The sequence below is a fragment of the Danio rerio genome, chromosome 14 (genome assembly GCF_052040795.2).
Source record: "Danio rerio strain M-AB ecotype USA chromosome 14, GRCz13ab, whole genome shotgun sequence".
Lineage (NCBI taxonomy): Eukaryota > Metazoa > Chordata > Actinopteri > Cypriniformes > Danionidae > Danio > Danio rerio.
Window position 1 is genome coordinate 52,066,653 of NC_141034.1, and position 19,621 is coordinate 52,086,273.

Consider the following 19,621-nt stretch of genomic DNA (forward strand, 5'->3'; position numbering starts at 1 on the left):
TGTGTCGACGCACTAACCACTACACCATTGGCGCCGACATGTTATCAAAACTGGAAATGTCCTTAAGCCAGGATTCAGGACCACATGAAGTGCTACTGCACCCTATCTCAGCACGTTAACAACTAGGCTATTGAGCTAACTCAACTTTTGACAACATTATTGCACTGACCTAAAATGTTTATACTTGAGTGAACAAAAAAAGTTTTTTTATAAACTGGTACTAAGACATAATACATTATCAGAACAACCAAACAGTTTAATTAGGGGGAAAAAAACTAAAACTGAGACAAATGTTAACAAAATATTTATTAGACACAGAATTAGAAACAGGACAGGAGGTAAAACAACAATAACGGTAAACAAGACAAGGATCAAAACATGGCTTTGTAATGCTTCACATGTAAAGCTTGCCTTCTTGTTTTTTTTTTTCAATTGAACTATGTTTGTTTGTGCTGATGATGTATTATTTCTTAGTACCAATTTCACAAGAGTTTTTTTGTTCACTCAACTTCAGACAAAAGTTCAAAAGTGGTGTAGGGGTTAGTGTGTCAACACATGGCACTCTGCTGTTCACGGTGACCTGAGCTTGATTCCTTCCTTGAGGTCCTATGCTGATCCTTCCCTTATCTCCCCATGCTCTTTTGTCTGTACTCTGTACCAGGCCCGGATTGGCTAATTGGTAGGATTTGGAGAATTCCCAGTGGGCCGGTCCATTTTTTGGCCGCGAGGACCGGTGTCCCAAGCTGCTTGCACTTTTAGCAGCCGCACTTTATTTATTTATTTGTCTATTTATTTATTTATTTATTTATTTATTTATTTATTTATTTATTGAGCATAACCTTAGTCTTTGTATTCATTATTTTGCCGCAGCTCTGCTCTTTTTATTTTCTTGCAGTACCATGAGCAAAATGCAGCCTGCAGGTCATTCAACTCCAAACAGCGGCACCTTGTTGAAAATAAGAATTTGAATAATTAATATTAGTAAGAATATTACACCAGCTAAATAAAAATTAGATGATTCAGTACATTAATAAATCTGACATACCTTGATTAGAAATTCAAAAAAGGGGAGAATAAACAGTGACAGTGCAATACTTATTCTTTTATTCCAGACACATTACTATAACAGCACCATTGTGGTCCAGTGGTCAACACTTTGTGTTACCATACCACCGACCTGTGTTTGAAATCCACCTGAATTTTTATTTATTTATTTATTTATTTTGTGTGTGTGTGTGTGTTAAGACATGTAATACTGTTTCAGTTACTTATATATTTGTCAATATTTTATTTTTATTTTTTGTGCTATCACAGTTACAACGGACTGGATATCTATAAAGAATTTTGCGCAGAATATATATTCACATATAGGAAAGGACATTGTGATGTTTAAAAGAATGTTGTTCAAAAACTGAATTGGAAATGACGTTTTTTGATGACGTGAACTGAAAAGGAGACCCACTCCAGCTCTGCTGTGCACTGTCATATCAATTAAAGGTGAAAAAACAAATGAAATGTTAAGTGCCTGAGAAAAAAATGAAAGGAAATAAGGGTTATGTTTTTTGTTCACTCAACTTCAGGCATTCCAGTTCTCTAATTAAAAATGTTCAGTTTTGTTACAGAGTAGTTCACCTCTCCAGAAAATTAATAATCTTATGTTAACCCAATCTTTTAACATAAGTTTAACTCTTATGTTAATCTTATGTTAAAAAATTTTTATGTTAATGTTATGTTATATTATGTTCAACTAAATGTTTTTTTTTGTATTACTGACAAAGAAAAAAAACTTACTAAGCAAAAGGAAATAAGTATTTTTTTTCTTTTTTTTTTTGTTCTGGCATAATTTGTAACAGTGCAAAAGTGCAACAATTTGTTTTGTTTCCAAAAATCTCTCACTTGTAATATGTTAGCATATTTACTGTACAACACCGGTCAGTGAACTATGAGGGCAAAAACATTAAATAAACAAAATAATCGTTCATTAATTGAAATCGAGTAAAAATCTGTAATTAATTGACATTTAAATTTTAAGCCAAATTAACAGCCCGACACAAACGTTTGAATGACTCAAACAGTCATTTGGTTTAAATCTCAAATTAACCTTTTTTTTTTTTGCTTACAAATCAGCTGAATGACTCACTGACTCATAGCGTAAAGTGATATACTTTATAACTTTATGTGTGATTTTTGGGTTCTTTTATTTACTGTAGTAGTTGTTCTACTTGGTCTAAGTTGGTCAACACAGCATTTGAAAGTACTTGATAAGCTTAAGCTTAATAAGTATGCATGTGATTAACAGTATATGGTGATTTAGTTTTGTAATTTACAACAAACAATTTATTCACTTCTTCTAGAAAGGACCATTTTTAGCCTTCCCGCATCTTGTCTATTCTCCCTTTACTAGCAACGTTGTCGATGAAAAATGCTGCTGTCAGAATGGCGGAAAGGTGGGTGGGATAATGAATATTTTTGTCAAAATAACAAATCACTGTTCATCACTCAGAGTTGCTTCGGACGGCCAATTTGGGTCTTTTCCTATCGGAGAATGGTGAAGGGTTGCTGTGCTCTCTGGGTAATGAAGCTTCCCTGACCTTGTTCTGACCAGCAGATATTGAAGAGATGAATGACTGCGGCTGCCTGTGTTTGGAGAGCTGATGCATTTGGTCTAATTGTTTGGCCTTTGTCAAATAATTACCTCGTTTTCTGTTACAAAGCATGATGGTTCTGCAGAGAGGGATCACTACTGCTGATTCAAGAGGTTTCTGGCTGCTGAATGCTGAAAAAAAGAGCGCTTTACTGATACCAAGCAGACATGAAATAATTAATAATAATTATATTTTTTGTAAAGCTGTGATGACTGTATAAGCAGAATAATTCTCTCTGGTCTGTTGAGTTATTAGAATATAATTCACATCCAAAGTGGTCCATTATTTTCTAATAATTTAACACACTTGAGTCAATTATTCTGTTTATACACTTTATTAGGAACACCATACTAGTACCGTGTTGGACCCCTTTTTGCCTTCAGAATTGCCATAATCCTAGGTACTGGAAATATTCTTCAGAGATTTTGCTCCATATTGACATGATATCATCACACAGTTGCTGCAGATTTGTCGGCTGGACAATTCATGATGATAATCTCCCGTTCCACCACATCCCAAAGGTGCTTCATTGGATTGAGATCTGGTGACTGTGGAGGCCATTTGAGTACAGTGAGCTGTCATGTTCAAGAAAACAGTCTGAGAGGATTCGCGCTTTATGACATGGTATGTTATCCTGCTGGAAGCAGCCATCAGACGATGGGTACACTGTTGGCATAAAGAGACGGACATGATCAGCAACAATGCTCAGGTAGACTGTGGTGTTGACACGATGCTCAATTGATACTATAGGCCCAAAGCGTACCAAGAAACCTGAACTGTACCCTGAACTATTGATACAAATCCGGATGGATCCATGCTTTTATGTTGTTGATGTCAAATTCTGACCCTACCATTCGAATGTCGCAGCAGAAATCGAGACTCATCAGGACAGGCAACGTTTTTCCAATCATCGATTGTCCAATTTTGGTGAGCCTGTGCGAATTGTAGCCTCAGTTTCCTGTTCTTAGTTGACAGGACTGGCACCCGGTGTGGTCTTCTGCTGCTGTAGCCCATCTGCCTCAAGGTTGGAAGTGTTGTGCGTTCAGAGATGCTCTTCTGCATACCTTGGTTGCATATTTGAGTTACTGTTGCCTTTCTATCAGCTTCAACCAATCTGGCCATTCTGACCTCTAGCATCAACAAGGCATTTGCGCCCACAAAACTGCCACCCACTGGATATTTTCTCTTTTCTCGAACCATTCTCTGTGAACCCTAAGTGAAGTTTATTCATAAACTAATTTCGAGAGGATCACGTGCTTATGATTTATCACGTCCAGTCTCGCATTTGCTAATCACTAATCTTCCAATCATATGAGCCCTAAGGCACCATAAATAGTCTAAGTTTCCAGTTCACTTTATCTTCGTTTGGAAGAAGCAGCTTCACCGTAGCTAGCTCCGTTGAAGAACCAACTCTAAACCAGCATGGACAACTAAAGCAGCAACAAGCTACAATCTTCAGGATCTTCATTTGGAAGAACGCTCTGCTCTGCTCATCAACTACAAAAGCTACAAGTGCTACAAGCTACAAAAGCTTCAAGCTACAATCTACAATATACAATCTAAAAGCTTCAATCTACAAGCTACAATATACAAGCTACAGCAACAACAACAACAACTACTATTGCTACCATTTCAAACAACTACAACTCCAACAATTTCATCAACAGCTTAAACAACAACACCAAAACCTTCCACTTCAAAGAGCCTCCACAACGCATCTGCTGTGTCTTCAACCTTATTTCCCAGCAAGATATAAGCCAAACTCCAAAGCTATTGCAATAAAACGGAACCCTCACCTTCTCCTAGCAGTACACATGCTATCCATCGTTTAACAGATTGTTGCCGGAATGTGTTCAGCAGAGCAGCAGCTCCAGCCACAAACAATGTTGAATTTGATCAACAAAATGGCCGCCAGGCTTTTTGCACCTTTTGCATGGCCTGACTGAAACTCCTTAAGCCAATAGCTGTAAAGATAAGCGTCTCCATCCAATGAGCTAAGAGACTGGAGATGGTCCCGCCCTCTTTCTTGACTCTGTTGCAAAGACCTTATGAATGAATAGGCCAGACACGCTTGTAAATTTAGTTAAAAAAAAAAAAAAAAAAAAAAAAAAAATTTTTTTTTAAATTCCATTTGACATTTAACTTCTGAAAAGATTATTACCCAACCAGTAAATATTAACAAGCTATTGAAAAACATTATGCCATCAAGCACAGAAGTCCAATTGTAATACGCCAGCGACTCATGTGTTGATTTACAAGCGTCATATAAGATTATATAGCAAGTCAGTCGGATGTGAAAACGGCAAAGAAACAAACTTCCCACTTGACTGTTATAAATACAAATTTAAACTTCACTATCACTTCACATGCTCAGTCTTCAAGGGGTACCAGTTTTCCAGGACCACCAGACTAGCCATATCCCATGTCCTCAGCTCTCCATTCATCTGTCATCCCGTTAGGAGACGAACACCCACCCCTACCATCCTTGCACATCGTATCAATGAAGTCATCGGACCATGCATTATCAAAAGCGCTTCCATTTACAGCCGCCCATGCCCTTATTAAGATGCCTCGCATGGATATAAACTAAAACAATTTTCATGTCTGCCATACTTGTATTATTTTGCAAAGATTTAATTTCTGATTCTCTTTGTTTTTCTATTTTAGAGATCATGACTGCTGGCTCCAGAAGCTGACCCTCATCCAACCTATTACACTCCACATCCTCTTCACAAAGGATACATTCCATTTTTCACTTTATCCAATCTGTCCTAACCTGCAGTCTGCAACCTCCGAACCTAAAACCGTCGATTATCTTATTAAAAAGAAATCGACAACAACTTCATGATTGGAACTCCAAGGCTCCTCCTTTTAATATCTCGCGCATTAGCCCCATTGGTGTCGCTACTCAAAAAATGTTCTGGCAAAAACGCCTTGTAGTCGACCTTTCGTCCCAACACAATTGCTCCTTTCCTAGCATTAACAGCACTATCCCATTGGACGAATATTTACTTAACTACCACGACATTGATCAAGAGATCTCTCTCATAAAGATAGCCAGTCGTAACTCCTGGCTAGCCAAAGAAGACATTTCCCCTACCTTTAAAATCATGCCAATCCACCCAGACTTCTGGCACCTTTTGGCATTTATTGGCGAAATCAATTCTATTTTTCGGATGCAAAAGCAGCCCAAAAAATATTTGACATAATGTCAGAAGCTTTATGCTGGATTCTGTCTAATATTTACGAAATACCAAACCTCATTCACCTTCTAGACGATTTTCTTATTTCCCCCCCGTCATCTCCTCCAGCCAAACACCTAGCGATCACCCAGCAGGTTTTCGCTGATCTCGGAAGGACCCAGTACTTCAATCGAATTTCTGGGTATTAATCTAGACTCGCATAAATTCCAAGCATCCCTTCCTAAAGAGAAAATCAATCGAATAATTTCTCTATCCCAAATTTTCCTTGAAAAACAGATGTGCACACAACGAGAACTCCTACCAATTCTCGGCCATCTAAATTTCGCTATGCGCATTATTCCTTTCATTTCCCACCTCCATCAATTATCCACCACAGTTCATGGTTTAGAAGAAACAATTTTTCTCTCCAAACCCAGTCGCGATGAACTTTGCTTATGGATCTCTTTCCTTAAGCAATGGAACGGCTGTTCCTTTTTCTACAGCGACTTGATTGCATCCCCTATTGACATCAACACATACACAGACGCTGCCCCTCCAATAGGTTACAGTGGCTAATATAAAGGACACTGGTTTGTCTCAACATGGCCAACCCAATTGTAATTCCATTCCAAAGACCAATGTTTTTCAGCCCTCTTCAAATTCTACCCTATCATCGCAGCAGCCATCCTGTGGGGGGACGAATGGTCTACATCTAGCATTCTCTTTCACTGTGATAACGAAGCTACAGTGCATTGCATTAACAAGGGCGCTCCCACTCCCAATCGCTTATGCCATTTTTAAGACACCTTATCTGGATATCTGCTAAAAAAAAAAAAAAAAAAAAAAAAAAAAAAAAAAAAAAAAAAAAACAATTTATCATGATTGCTGAACATGTACCTGGTTGCAAAAACCAAATCGCTGACTCTCTCTCTCTCATTTCTCTTTGCAGATATTCTGGCAACTAGCCCCGGAAGCAGACCCTCACCCAACGCCGGTCCCTCCTTATTCAGTAACGATATTTCCATAAACCACCCACTTCATAATCTTCATCAAACTTCTCTATCTCTTATCCTACAAGCAATAGCTCTCAGAACCCTCAATGCATACCTCACAGCATGGAATTCGTTCAAACAATTCCATACCATGCTAGACAACCCATTACACTCAAAATCCTTACCTCATGCATCTACACCCTCTGTAAAGGTTACATTTCCTCCCATACAGCCCGCACCTTAGATGCTATGTTCAATCTAGCATTTTTTGGGGGGTTTCTTAAATGTTCTGAATTAACAGTTACATCCAAATTTAACCCTCTACTCCACCCCACCATCTCAGATCTAGCTTTGCAAGACAGGGAAACTATCTCTTTCCTTATCAAACAAAGCAAAACAGATTAATTCCAGAGAGGACACTCTATCCTCATTTTCAATATTCCTTCACCTACACGCCCATTCCAAACCCTCTTAGCCTAGAAAATCTCAAGAGGCTAACCCACTGGCCCCGCTTTTTACTGATGACGCTAACCGTCCAGTATCTCGATTCTGGTTTCAAAAACACCTTAAAGAAATCTTTCACCTATCAGGTTTTTTCCCAGAGCCCTTTTCCAGCCACTCACTCAGGATTGGCGCAGCCACTACAACGGGCTCTCACACCATCAGATCCAGACCCTTGGTCGCTGGTCTTCTGAAGTTTTCAAATCTTATATACGTCTCAGTAAATACCACCTCAAGAAAGCCCAACAGGCTTTAACCAACCCCCAAGCACCTCCTCACACGGCTCCAACTCAAAAAGGTGTCTAACAGAGCCTCGACTCTCGCAAGAGTCATCCAATCCAAACCCCGCAGAAGCCCAATTGTCCACCCATGGCACCCTTACATGTTTGCCAAGGACTCCCTCAAGGGCCATTGCAGTTAGCATCTTCTGCAATCACCAATAGCTATTTACAGATGCAGACGTTTGTATCCACATGTTCTTTGCGCATTTACTGCGTTTGTACATATGTATTATATTTGTGCTTGTTCCCTTCTTCCAACTTTTCCAAATCTTTTATCCTTATAACCCTACTTTTCAGCCTCTCGTTCATTTCTTCTCTACACTCCACTCCCAACTAATCTATTTTACACTCTACCTCTAATGATCTTGTTTCTCCTGTCTAGACTCTTCAGACTCCCGAAGGGGCCCCCTTGAGCTCCAACTCTCGCAGGATTCGGCCATAGCGGCCACAGTCCTTTCTTCTTCACGATGTTACCTATTCTTTTTCCGCCTAGACTCTTTCTCCAAGCTCCAAACCCCGCAGGAGTCCGCTCAAGCTAAAACTTCTTCACTCTACTTCAACTACCTCTCTTCTCCTTATGACTCACCCTCTAGCTCTGACCCCCACAGGGGTCGCTCCGAGCCCCAATCTCTCGCAAGAGTTATTCAAATCCTCTTTCCCACTCACTGATATCTATCTCCTCCTATCCGCAATCTACCCTCAAGCTCTGACCTCCACAAAGGTCGCTCAGAGCTCCAACTCTCACAAGAGTTACTCTCTTCCACTCACTGCTACCTATCTCCCCCTATCTACACTCTACCCCCAAGCTCTGACCTCCACAGAGGTCGCTTCAAGCTCCAACTCTCGCAAGAGTTACTCTCCTCCACTCATTGCTCCTCCCAGCTACACTCTACCCTCAAGCTCAAACCTCCGCAGAGGTCACTCCTATCTACACCCTACCCTCAAGCTCAAACCTCCGCAGAGGTCACTCCTATTTACACCCTACCCTCAAGCTCAAACCTCCGCAGAGGTCGCTCCTATCTACTCCCTACCCTCAAGCTCTAACCTCCGCAGAGGTCACTCCTATCTACACCCTATCCTCAAGCTCAAACCTCCGCAGAGGTCACTCCTATCTACACCCTACTTTCAAGCTCAAACCTCCGCAGAGGTCGCTCCTATCTACTCCCTACCCTCAAGCTCTAACCTCCGCAGAGGTCACTCCTATCTACACCCTATCCTCAAGCTCAAACCTCCGCAGAGGTCACTCCTATCTATACCCTACCTTCAAACTCAAACCTCCGCAGAGGTCGCTCCTATCTACACCCTACCTTCAAGCTCAAACCTCCGCAGAGGTCGCTCCTATCTACACCCTACCTTCAAGCTCAAACCTCCGCAGAGGTCACTCCTATCTATACCCTACCTTCAAGCTCAAACCTCCGCAGAGGTCGCTCCTATCTACACCCTACCTTCAAGCTCAAACCTCCGCAGAGGTCGCTCCTATCTACTCCCTACCCTCAAGCTCTAACCTCCGCAGAGGTCACTCCTATCTACACCCTACCCTCAAGCTCTAACCTCCGCAGAGGCCGCTCTAAACTCAAACTCTCACAAAGCTCCATCTTTCATAAGAGCTACTCTCCTCCACTCTCTGCTCCATACCTTCACTCTACTCTGGCCCCCGCAGGGGTCACTTAGAGCTCCAACTCCTACAAGATTCACTCAAAGTTCTCTTTCACTGCTTCAAACCACCTATTCTCCCCTTCTTCTTAACCCCGAAAACCATGACCCCCGCAGGGGTTCCTTCAAACTCTAACTCCAGCAAGAGTTATTAGAATCCTCTTTTCACCCTTATTAATCCTATCTAATTAATGCCCATGCATTTAACCTCTTTTCTTCTACTATATCCAGCAGCCGGATATAGCTCTAAATTTCCTGCCTTTTGGGGGGGTTTTCTTCGAATACGCGGCTGCTGTCCCGAGCGATTAATTCTGCATTTTGGGGAGTTCTGAGATCCACCGAGCTCAGGCTCCCTTCTTGCTCTGCCAACGGGAGGAAGCCCCGGGCTCGAGGAGCCCTTGAGCTCGGGGCTCTCTCCCGGGACAGCATGCCAAATAAGCTTTGTAAATCATCAGCTAAGTGTGAACTCTTGAAGTGAAGTTTATTCATAAACTAATTTCGAGAGGATCACGTGCTTATGATTTATCACGTCCAGTCTCGCATTTGCTAATCACTAATCTTCCAATCATATGAGCCCTAAGGCACCATAAATAGTCTAAGTTTCCAGTTCACTTTATCTTCGTTTGGAAGAAACCCCCCTCCTCCCCTATTCTCCTCCTTTACCTGTAATTGGGCGGCACGGCGGTCCAGTGGTTAGCACTGTGAACCACACAGCAAGAATACTGCCGGTCCTAGTTCGATAGGACCGGTGAGTGTTTCTGTGGGGAGTTTGTATGTCCTTCCCGTGTCCGCGTGGGTTTTCCCCGGGCTCTCCGGTTTCCTCCCACCATCCAAAGACATTCAACATACTTAACAATCAAGCTGGTCTAATTCCTTACGTTCCCTTAGCTACAGCGGCAGGGGAGTTCTGAGATCCACCGAGCTCAGGCTCCCTTCTTGCTCTGCCAACGGGAGGAAGCCCCGGGCTCGAGGAGCCCTTGAGCTCGGGGCTCTCTCCCGGGACAGCATGCCAAATAAGCTTTGTAAATCATCAGCTAAGTGTGAACTCTTGAAAGATGGTTGTGCATAAAAACCCCAGTAGATCAGCAGATTCTGAAATACTCAGACCAGCCTGTCTGGCACCAACAACCATGCCACATTCAAAGTCACTTAAATCCCTTTTCTTCTCCATTCTAATGCTCCGTTTGAACTGCAGCAGATCGTCTTGATCATGTCTACATGCCTAAATGCATTGAGTTGCTGCCATGTGATTAGATATTTGCATTAACCAACTGTTGGACAGGTGTACCTGAAAGTGGCTAATTGCACACATACTGTATGTTCATCAGGATTAAGCTTTAAACAACCCCAGTGTAAGTTTTTATATTTATATAAACACAAAAAAAGCAAACCTTTGCATGCGGAAAGCTTATTTAACAGTCGCCATCCGCAGTTAACCATGGGATGCTGTTAATTGAATAGACTTCCTTTGTAGATTACCATAGTAGTTTCTATCTGCATGGAGTTTATTGCTCTCCTGATGTGATGCGGCTGAATTTAGAGGCCACGGGATGGATGTGGCTTAAAATAAATGGCCAACAAGACAATTGAATGCAAGGTTCAATCCCACATTATGAGCTGTAATGGCTCCTTATCGACAAACTAATTCTCCTCTTGAATTGAATGTGCCACTGCAGAAAAACGGATGAGAGGAAGTGGCAGGTTGTATTTCCTTTAAGACAGTTGACAGGTTTGACACCATCTCTTTATTGTCCAACGCACAGCTTAGTTTACTTTGCGGGGTAGAATTTAATAAATTTGCAGTGTGAATCAATGCAATGATTTTTTTATTATTTATTTTTATTTGTGTAGACTGTAAAAAAATAAAATTAAAATAAACAAATTATATATATATATATATATATATATATATATATATAGAAATGAGCAATATCACACAAGTAGCAGTGCGACATGGCTGTATATCGGCACTGGTAGGAGGCGTGGGTCTATTTATTTATACTTATTTTCTTTTACTTTTTGTCAATGTGTTTGTTATTCCCACACGGAAAGAACCTATATGTTTTAATATAGGTTCTGATATAGGTCTTTGATATATGTGACATATAGAAAATTGCTTGTTTTCCTATATTATAAGTACAGTACATAAATGCACATATATGGGAACATATCGCCTATATGTTAGTAAAATTCTTAAAATACAGCTGCTAGACAACATTATTTAAAATAATTTTTTATTTTTATTTACTTAAATAATACAAGAAATAAATATACTACAAGAACACAAATAAGGCAAAAAAAAAACAACAACAACAACGACAAATAAAAGACAAACCATTTTGTTATACTTTCTTTTTCACTATCTTCATAAAAGAAAGAATTGACCTTGTAAATGTTTCGGGAAAACATGTAGACATCATAGCTTTGCCAAAGTTAAAATCCGTAACGTGTTATGAGTAGTTGTAGTGTAGTGTAGTGTGTGTGGTGTTTCTTTCCCTCTCTCTCTCTTTCGCTCTTACTCTCTTTCTCCCGCTTTCTCTCACTTCTAAGTATTCGCAGGTGGAGCGGATCACGTTGGGTCGGATCATGATTGGTGCTTGGATTGGCGGCGGCTGAATTTAAACCTTCCGAGATCATGGCTGCGTCCGAAACCGCCTACTACTCAGTAGGTACTGCATTTGAATTTAAACGTACTAATCGGCTGTTAAAAAAGTACGCTCTATACAGTATGAATGTGAAAAGTATGAATGGAATTCAGACGTACTACATCCGCCAATTTGTCATGGTCACGTGACCTACCTGCGTCAGTTGCGTCGCCTCACTTCCATTCATGAATTCTCTCATGGGGCATTATAATATTAAGTAGTAAGTCATCCGGGTACTTCTCGCCTACTGATTTTCTAATTTTATGAATTCGAACATACTACTAGGTTCGCATACTGATTTTAGCGTACTATATAGTATGGAAGTATACGGTTTCGGACGCAGCACATGAATTTGATGGCTCTCCGCTCTCTCTCAATTCCCCACGTATGCTCAGTGGAGATTAGTGCTTAAGTGATCAAATCAGTGTTTGTTGCTTATATCTCTTTTGTGGCGTTTTGTGAGATGCCGATGTGACGTTGTGAATTCTAACTGGAGAAACACGGTTTTCTGTCTTCCTGTATGGCTTGGAGCATGGTAGGGAGGTTTGGTGCCTTCTATTTGTTATTTTCGTTTTCTCCTGTGTTTGTTTAGTTGGGAGGTACATTTTCTATATTTTATTATCTGCTTTCTAGGGAAGTTTGATCTAATTTAGTTAGCTTGGTTTATTGTCATTTATTGTCAACCCTCCTGGTGTTATTTTTTGCTTCTTATTTCTGTAAATAAATCAATTTCTTGTTAATTCTCAGTGGTTGTGTTTTTGGTTTATATTTTGGGGAGAGAGAGCACAGGGGCACCAGGGATTTTTTTAATTCCTGTTATTTTGTTACGTTTTGGTTAAACCTATTTTTCATTAAAGATTTTTAATTTAATTCGTAACGCATGCCAATTACAAGCGATACCAAATTTAAGCAAGTGGTGCTCGCTGCAGAGCCATTTGAGAAGAGGTGAGCTCCAGAGAGGGGGAGCTTAAGCTTGAGCTCCACCTTTTTTGCACTTCTTCTACGAGTGATGTCACTGGGGGTAGGGTTAGAGGTGGGGTTGGTGTACGCATTAAAACAGCTTACAGGAGGAGGAGCGACAGCTCATGCTACCCCTCTCTGGAGCTCACCTCTCCTCAAATGGCTCTGCAGCGAGCACCCTCGTTTCTTGAATTTTTTTTTAAGTTCGTTCTTACCCAGATAGCAGACCTACGTTAAATTAACATTTGAATAAATTTTAAAACCTCAACCAAAATAATGATTCTGATTTCAACAGTGAATTAATGCCACTCTGCTATCTGCGTAGTTATTGCCTTGATAATAGAAAATATGACCTTGGCAAGGCATCATGCATGTTGCCAAAGTGAGATATGAGCTATATAGGAGACATCATGTATAAACATAAAGGGTTTATATGTGGATATGAAGAAGCAATATAGGAGACCTATTGGCCTGTATATGCACTTATATGCACCTCAATTCTGCCTATATATGGTATATATACACCATTTATGTGCATATAGGTTTTATAGATGCGCATACATCCTCATATAGTTTCTTTCCATGTGGTTTATTAATGCATCTATCTTGAGTATTGAATCTGCCGCTGACAGAGTTAGATGCATGCTCTCTCGCTCTGCTAACGCAAGTGTAACCATGCTGGTCCAACACCAACTAACCCGCCTAAAACTGGGATCAAACCGGCAACCTTCTGCATGGGAGTCGGTTGCTCTAACAAGGAAGCTAGTATCTGTCTCTAGAGCACCTTTAGAGGTCAGAGGAGTGAGGTTTACTAGCTTACTAGCTGGCCTCCGCTACAGGAGCCTGAGTTGGACAAGAGAGAGACACAATTTTCAGCATATTAATTGTACTCTCTGTTTTTGCAGAATAAATCAATCCTGAGACCTTCAACGTCACTGTCGTCGGATTGAAAAACACACAACCAGAGTTAAACTACTACACTGATCCTATACCTCTGGGTTTATTCCTACCACAGCCTCGCTTTCGCGTTATAAAATGGCGGCCACGTGAAATAAGCATATTGAAGGCATGAAATACAACCAAGCCAACAGTAGTAGTCTCTACTCCATCCTGGAGCAATATCTAAAAGATGCATAATAAAAGCACATAGGTGGAAAAAGACTTGTCTAGTGGTCAGGTGATTACACTAAAACCTAATGACGCCAATCATCCAAAACATGTCATTTTAATGATTTGGCAAATGATAGAACAGGTGGTCATGATTATGTGTGAACTGAGAGACAGCGGCAGTAAATCCTCTCTCTTTCTCTTTGCCTTCTTTGTGAGTTTTTGGCTGAAAGAGTGGACGGCAATGATCAGCGCAGAGATGTTCAGATGTGAAATGAGAATGGACTTTGGTTGTAATCACAGGCCGGCAGTAAAGCATCTGAATCTGGCTCATAAAACAACTGTCCCCTTCACTAAAGCAGAATAAAGGATATCCCAGCGGGTACAAGCGGCCGACCAGAAAAACAACCGGGAGATGAATGGATGTGGCTTTTCTATCAGCAAACACAGGACTGGAATCAATGGAGTCACACCGTTCGGCACAGTAAAGAATTGCAGCCCTGACCTAGAGTATAGTTTACCTTTTTATATATAAATATATATATACAGAACATCCATAATTTAGTGCTATTGATCCTTATGGAGTGGAATTGCCTGTTGGGGTGGAGTTTGAGCTCCGGTGGATTTGGCACTTAGTCTTGTAGAAACAGATACTTTTATGACTCTCATCGATTCATTCAGAATGCATTATGTGCTTGTGGGAATAAACTGCAGGGTAAACTAGGTTCATTTACTCACTGTGCATCAACAAACAACCAAACTGTGTCCTGAAGAGGTTGATATCAGGCTCTCAGAGTGAAGTGTTTTCATGCGTAACCTCTGTGAGCACCGCGGTGTATCACTGCAGTCATCCAGGTGAAGAGAGTCTCGAAAAAACAAAATCTGGACTTCAATTCCCGGAACAGCTTCTTACTCGCAGCAGGACTGAAGCGCAGAGGTCTGTTCATGAATTTCTCTTTCTTTCCTCTGCTATCACTTTTAGCCTCTGTGGAGAACAGAAAGCTCATCTGAATGGCATCATGTCAGATCTGCTCTGGACGCTGCTGGCCATCATGTCTGTGGAAACAACACTGGCCGAATAACAAAAAGCCAGTTTTAGGCCTTTATATGAAGGAAAACTGCACAAAAATGAACACTTTTTCTAATAACGTAAAGGTTAACTGCAAATATGAAAACGTACCTGCCCTCAATTGGTTTCAAACAGGGCATTGACTTTTTGATTATCAGCCATTGTGACTAGTAGTTTGCCAACATTACTAGCCACTCACCATTCTGACTAGCAATAATTTTGTTGGGAAAGTATATTTCATATAAGGCATGCTAAAATTATTTGATTTAGATTTTGTTTTATGTCCACATGCTTCCTTCATTTCACTTTTGGTGTGTTGTATATGACCTTGCTCAATGAGCACAAGCAAATGGGTTGTGGTTTCTTAGTGTCGAATTGCAATTAGTTTTTATTTCACGTGACTATTCAGGGCTCAACATAAAGGATTGCTACGTTTTTCTATAGCCACAGAAGAATGAATGCATTCACTTGTTCATTTTCTTTTCTGCTTGGTCCCTTAATTAATCAGGGGTCACCACAGCGGAATGAACCGCAAACTTATCCAGCATTTGTTTTACACAGCGGATGCCCTTTCAACCGCAACCCATCACTGGGAAACACACACTCATTCACACACATACACTATGAACAATTTAGCCTACCCAAATGCCAACTGACCCAGCCAAGGCTCGAACCAGCAACTTTCTTGCTGTGAGGCAATTGGGCTAGCCACTGCGCCGCCATGACGCCAAGAATAAATACATAAAAAGATAAATAGTACTTAGCTTAAAATAACTAAGCAAAAGAAAGCAGGTGAACAAGCATATCATGTGCGATAATGAAAGGAGATCAAGTGCACACGGTTAACGTTAGGTCCATTAATAATCTTTTTAAAAAGTTGTAAAGTGAAAGCAGCAACTGCTGCTTAAAAAAAGATATTTAATAAAATCTGGAGCTCTTGAAAATCAGCAGGACTGGGGGTGCACGAGCGTGGCTTTTTCAAAGAGAAATAATAACACCAGTTGTGTTTCCAGGCAGTGATGCTTCGCTCATAGAGCCGTTTCTTTTGAAACTTTTAAACACTCGCATGCATCATATCAGCTGTGTGTGCTACACTAAAACTCTTGTTAATGAGTGAGGATGGCCCGTGTGTTACCGCATGCATGATCCTCTTATTTGTTATATAACTGCTTTCTTTTACTCATGCAAACACAGATATTTTTGTTTTTGTCATCTCTCACGCTGGCCCTAAACTCTAAACGACAATTTTAAAATGAACTTTAACTGGTCAAAGTGGCTAGTGGGAGCACACTTGCATTAGGCGGGTTGGCAGGTGTTATTGTCAAGCTCTCGTTCCAAACCTTTATTAGTTTATTTTTCTACTAAACACTAAAGAAGACATTTTGAAGACTCATTCCGTCTGCAGAAACAGAGAAAGTTGTGGTTAAATTATGACTCAAAATCACCCCAGAGTGGATGAAAACATCCATAACAGCACACAAGGGTTAAGAACAGATTTTTCACTTCTGGTTGAACTGTCCCTTTAAGAGACCCCAAAAAATATCAGTTTACTTGCCCTCAAATGATTCAAAAAAAGTTAAAATTTTCTGCAGAAGAAGTTTAAGAATTTAAGAAAAAAAAGTTTTATGACAATTAATTAAAGGGTGGCTATGGTGAAAATCATCTTTTGTAAGCTGTTTTGACAGAACTGAATAGATATAGTGTGTCCACAGTTGGAGTGACAGAAACACAAGAAGTCTCTTTTTTTTTAATTTTTTGGCGTTGAAATAGGATTGAAGAGGCCCATCACAACGTGATGTAGGACTGCGGTTTTCACCGCCCACCAGTTGATTGACAGGCACCATGTTTCTATAATAACATTTATACACGTCCTCAGAATATTTATTTGCAAAGAAACTGAGATTAAAATATCTGTTCAGCTCTCTGTGATTTTTATCAGTTTTATACGATTAAAACGTTTTTAAAACAGAGCATGTTTGCAATAAAGACAAAAGTAAAATTGCTGTTATTCTTAACCGCAATAAATCACCACTGCCGCATGGTGTCAGTAAATGCTAATGTTTGTGGATTTGTGTGTGACTCATCATTTCAGAAAAGCTTGAATAAACTCTACCACAAAAACATAGAATAAACTTTATGACTAATGAGCTGTATTTCAGCTTCATCCGTGTCTGTTTCTATCACTGACTGCTGTTTATTTGATGTAACGCAGGAGAAGCAGACACGCACTTGAGAATGGTGGGCAGGGAGAAGCAGCTCATTTACATTTAAAGCCACAGCCTACAAAAACAGCTACACTGTACACAGACACCAAAACGGGCAGATTCTGGAGGCTATAATAAATGATCTGATGGGTATTTTGAGCTGAAACTTTACAGACACATTCTGGAGACACCAAAGGCATCTTATATCTTGTAAAAGGGGTAAAATAGGTGCCCTTTAAATGAAAATTAAATAATATTAGTAACTAAGCTATTGCCTTTCAGAGTAAAAAGTAAAAAAATACCAAGAAAACTAATAGATATTCAAAATGTCTTAAAGGAGGGGAGGTAGGGGGATAAACTGTGCTGTCTGTCAAGTTTTTATTATTCATATTTTTGGTAAAATGTATCATTTAAATGGGTTAGGGTAAGGATAAAAATACTATATTATCTAATATCATAATTATCTAATATCATATTATCTATAAGAATGTTGGTAGCCATTGACTTTTATTGTACTTTTTCTACTATAAAAAAGCTATGGAAAGCAACCTTTTTTTTTTTTCAAAAACAAGGACAAATAGTCCTAAGTAAAAAAATAATTAACCTGAAAGCTAAAGGAATAAACTATCAATCGATGTATGGTATATTAGGACAGGACATTATAGCAAATATTTAGCTGAAATAAAAATTTAAAATTGGGAAACTGAGAGTTCAAAAATCTAAATATTGAGATAATCGCCTTTTACAGCTAATTAAGTGTCTGTTGAACCTAGCATTGCACATTGCTAATTAAAAATATTTTATACAGTTTTGAGTTTTGATATATTTTGTAACAAAGACCTCATGTTCCATATTGAGTAACATTATTTTGACAATGCTAGTGTGTATTGTTCCTATGTGTGTTGTATCCTCTATTATCTGTCTCTTTCTCTCTCTCCACATGAGCTGAGATCAGGTGCAGCTGTAGGAGGGGCGGCAGCAGTTATAAAAGCACGCTGTTGGTACTGTTCATCGAGTTCTCTTCATGTTTCCCTTCGCTGTTGTGTGTGTGAGCAGATCCCTCTAAGTTCTCTGTCCGGCAGTGATATCTTTCTGTCTGAAATCTTTTTTACAAAGTAAACTAGTGAGATGCTCTGTTAAATACGGTAATAGGACGATAACTTGCATTAGCGGTGGCTGATTGTTTATTTCCTGTCTACAACCCTGTTTCAAAGTCATCTGGTGAGATACTTTGTTAAATACGGTACTAGGACGGTATTCTGTGTTAGCTGTAGCATAATGTTTACTTACTGCTGAATGATCTAAGGGAAGGCCCTTTTTCTTTTGTCCCGTTTTCTCCAGTTTAATGGATAGTTTTGGAGGGTAGAATTGTTTGTTTAATTTACGGAACTTTATTTTCTGTTTAGGCAAGATATTTAATATTAGGTTGCGTACCTTGTTTTGTTTGTTGTTTTGGCCTTTTGGTTCCCTGGTTCTGATACTGGAATATTTTTGTTTAATAATTCTGTTACCCTTTTTGACAACTTGGCCTGTGTGTGAGTGCTTGGGGAGCAGGAACGGGTGACCTCTTTTAACAGCGCTCATCCTTATGTGCGTAGCGAGGTGCATCCGCTATGTAACACCCCAACTCCCATGTTTCCAGCATCAAAATCCGTCATTGTTTGATGTGAATAAGCGCCCTCTTGTGGTAAACTTGCATACTGTGTCTTTAAACTCTGACATCTCATCAGATTGACCTTGAAAAATCCCAATGGCACGTCTAACAACTATGAAAGATCAATGTTCGCCAGCACATTGAGCTAAGACATTGAGTTTTCCTCAATAGCTGCTGGATCTCCTGCGTCTCTGATGGCTGCCAATGAATGCAGAGATGAAACATATTCTAGAAACGTCAATGAACTATTTCTCCTTCAGTAACACGTTTGGCATCAACCTTTACAACTACATGCTGCGGTGGAGGTGAAGATTATTCAGCCAATAACAACTACATCCACAACATATCTTTCCCTGCCCCCCACACACACACTCTTCTTTCAGGCTGCTCTTTGTTCGTGTTACAGGTCTCTTTGATGTTTTCTCTTCAGCCCCAGAGGACAGTTTTTCCTTGACCAGACCGAGTTGTTCACACAAGTGTTGCTTTGTAATGACTATTGGAAATCATGTCACGTTCCCATACAAATGTTACATTATTTCTTCTTCCCCTGTTCATTCTTGCTTCTGGAAACTAGCTTGTCAAGCTGCTTATAATGTAACTTAAGCTGCAATAACAATACCCAGCAGACACACAACTGCATAAGACATTAGTATTAGGTTTGATTTAGGTCATCAGAGTTTAAGGACAATGTTATTTTGATGTCCAATAACAACATGAAATGACAATCC

At 40.0% G+C, this 19,621-nt stretch overlaps 3 long non-coding RNA genes across 3 annotated transcripts in view; 2 read left to right on the forward strand and 1 right to left on the reverse strand.

Annotated features, from left to right (window-relative positions):
- The window catches only part of LOC147840916 (uncharacterized), a 639,653-nt gene that overhangs the window by 270,407 nt on the left and 349,625 nt on the right, over positions 1–19,621 (reverse strand). The gene's annotated exons all lie outside the window — the stretch shown is intronic.
- On the forward strand, positions 1,835–10,398 carry LOC147840918 (uncharacterized). The gene is made up of 2 exons (XR_015508090.1): positions 1,835–3,861; positions 10,310–10,398. It is a non-coding gene; the product is annotated as an uncharacterized LOC147840918 (long non-coding RNA).
- On the forward strand, positions 11,276–14,856 carry LOC147840919 (uncharacterized). Its single transcript, XR_015508095.1, has 2 exons — positions 11,276–12,812; positions 13,035–14,856. It is a non-coding gene; the product is annotated as an uncharacterized LOC147840919 (long non-coding RNA).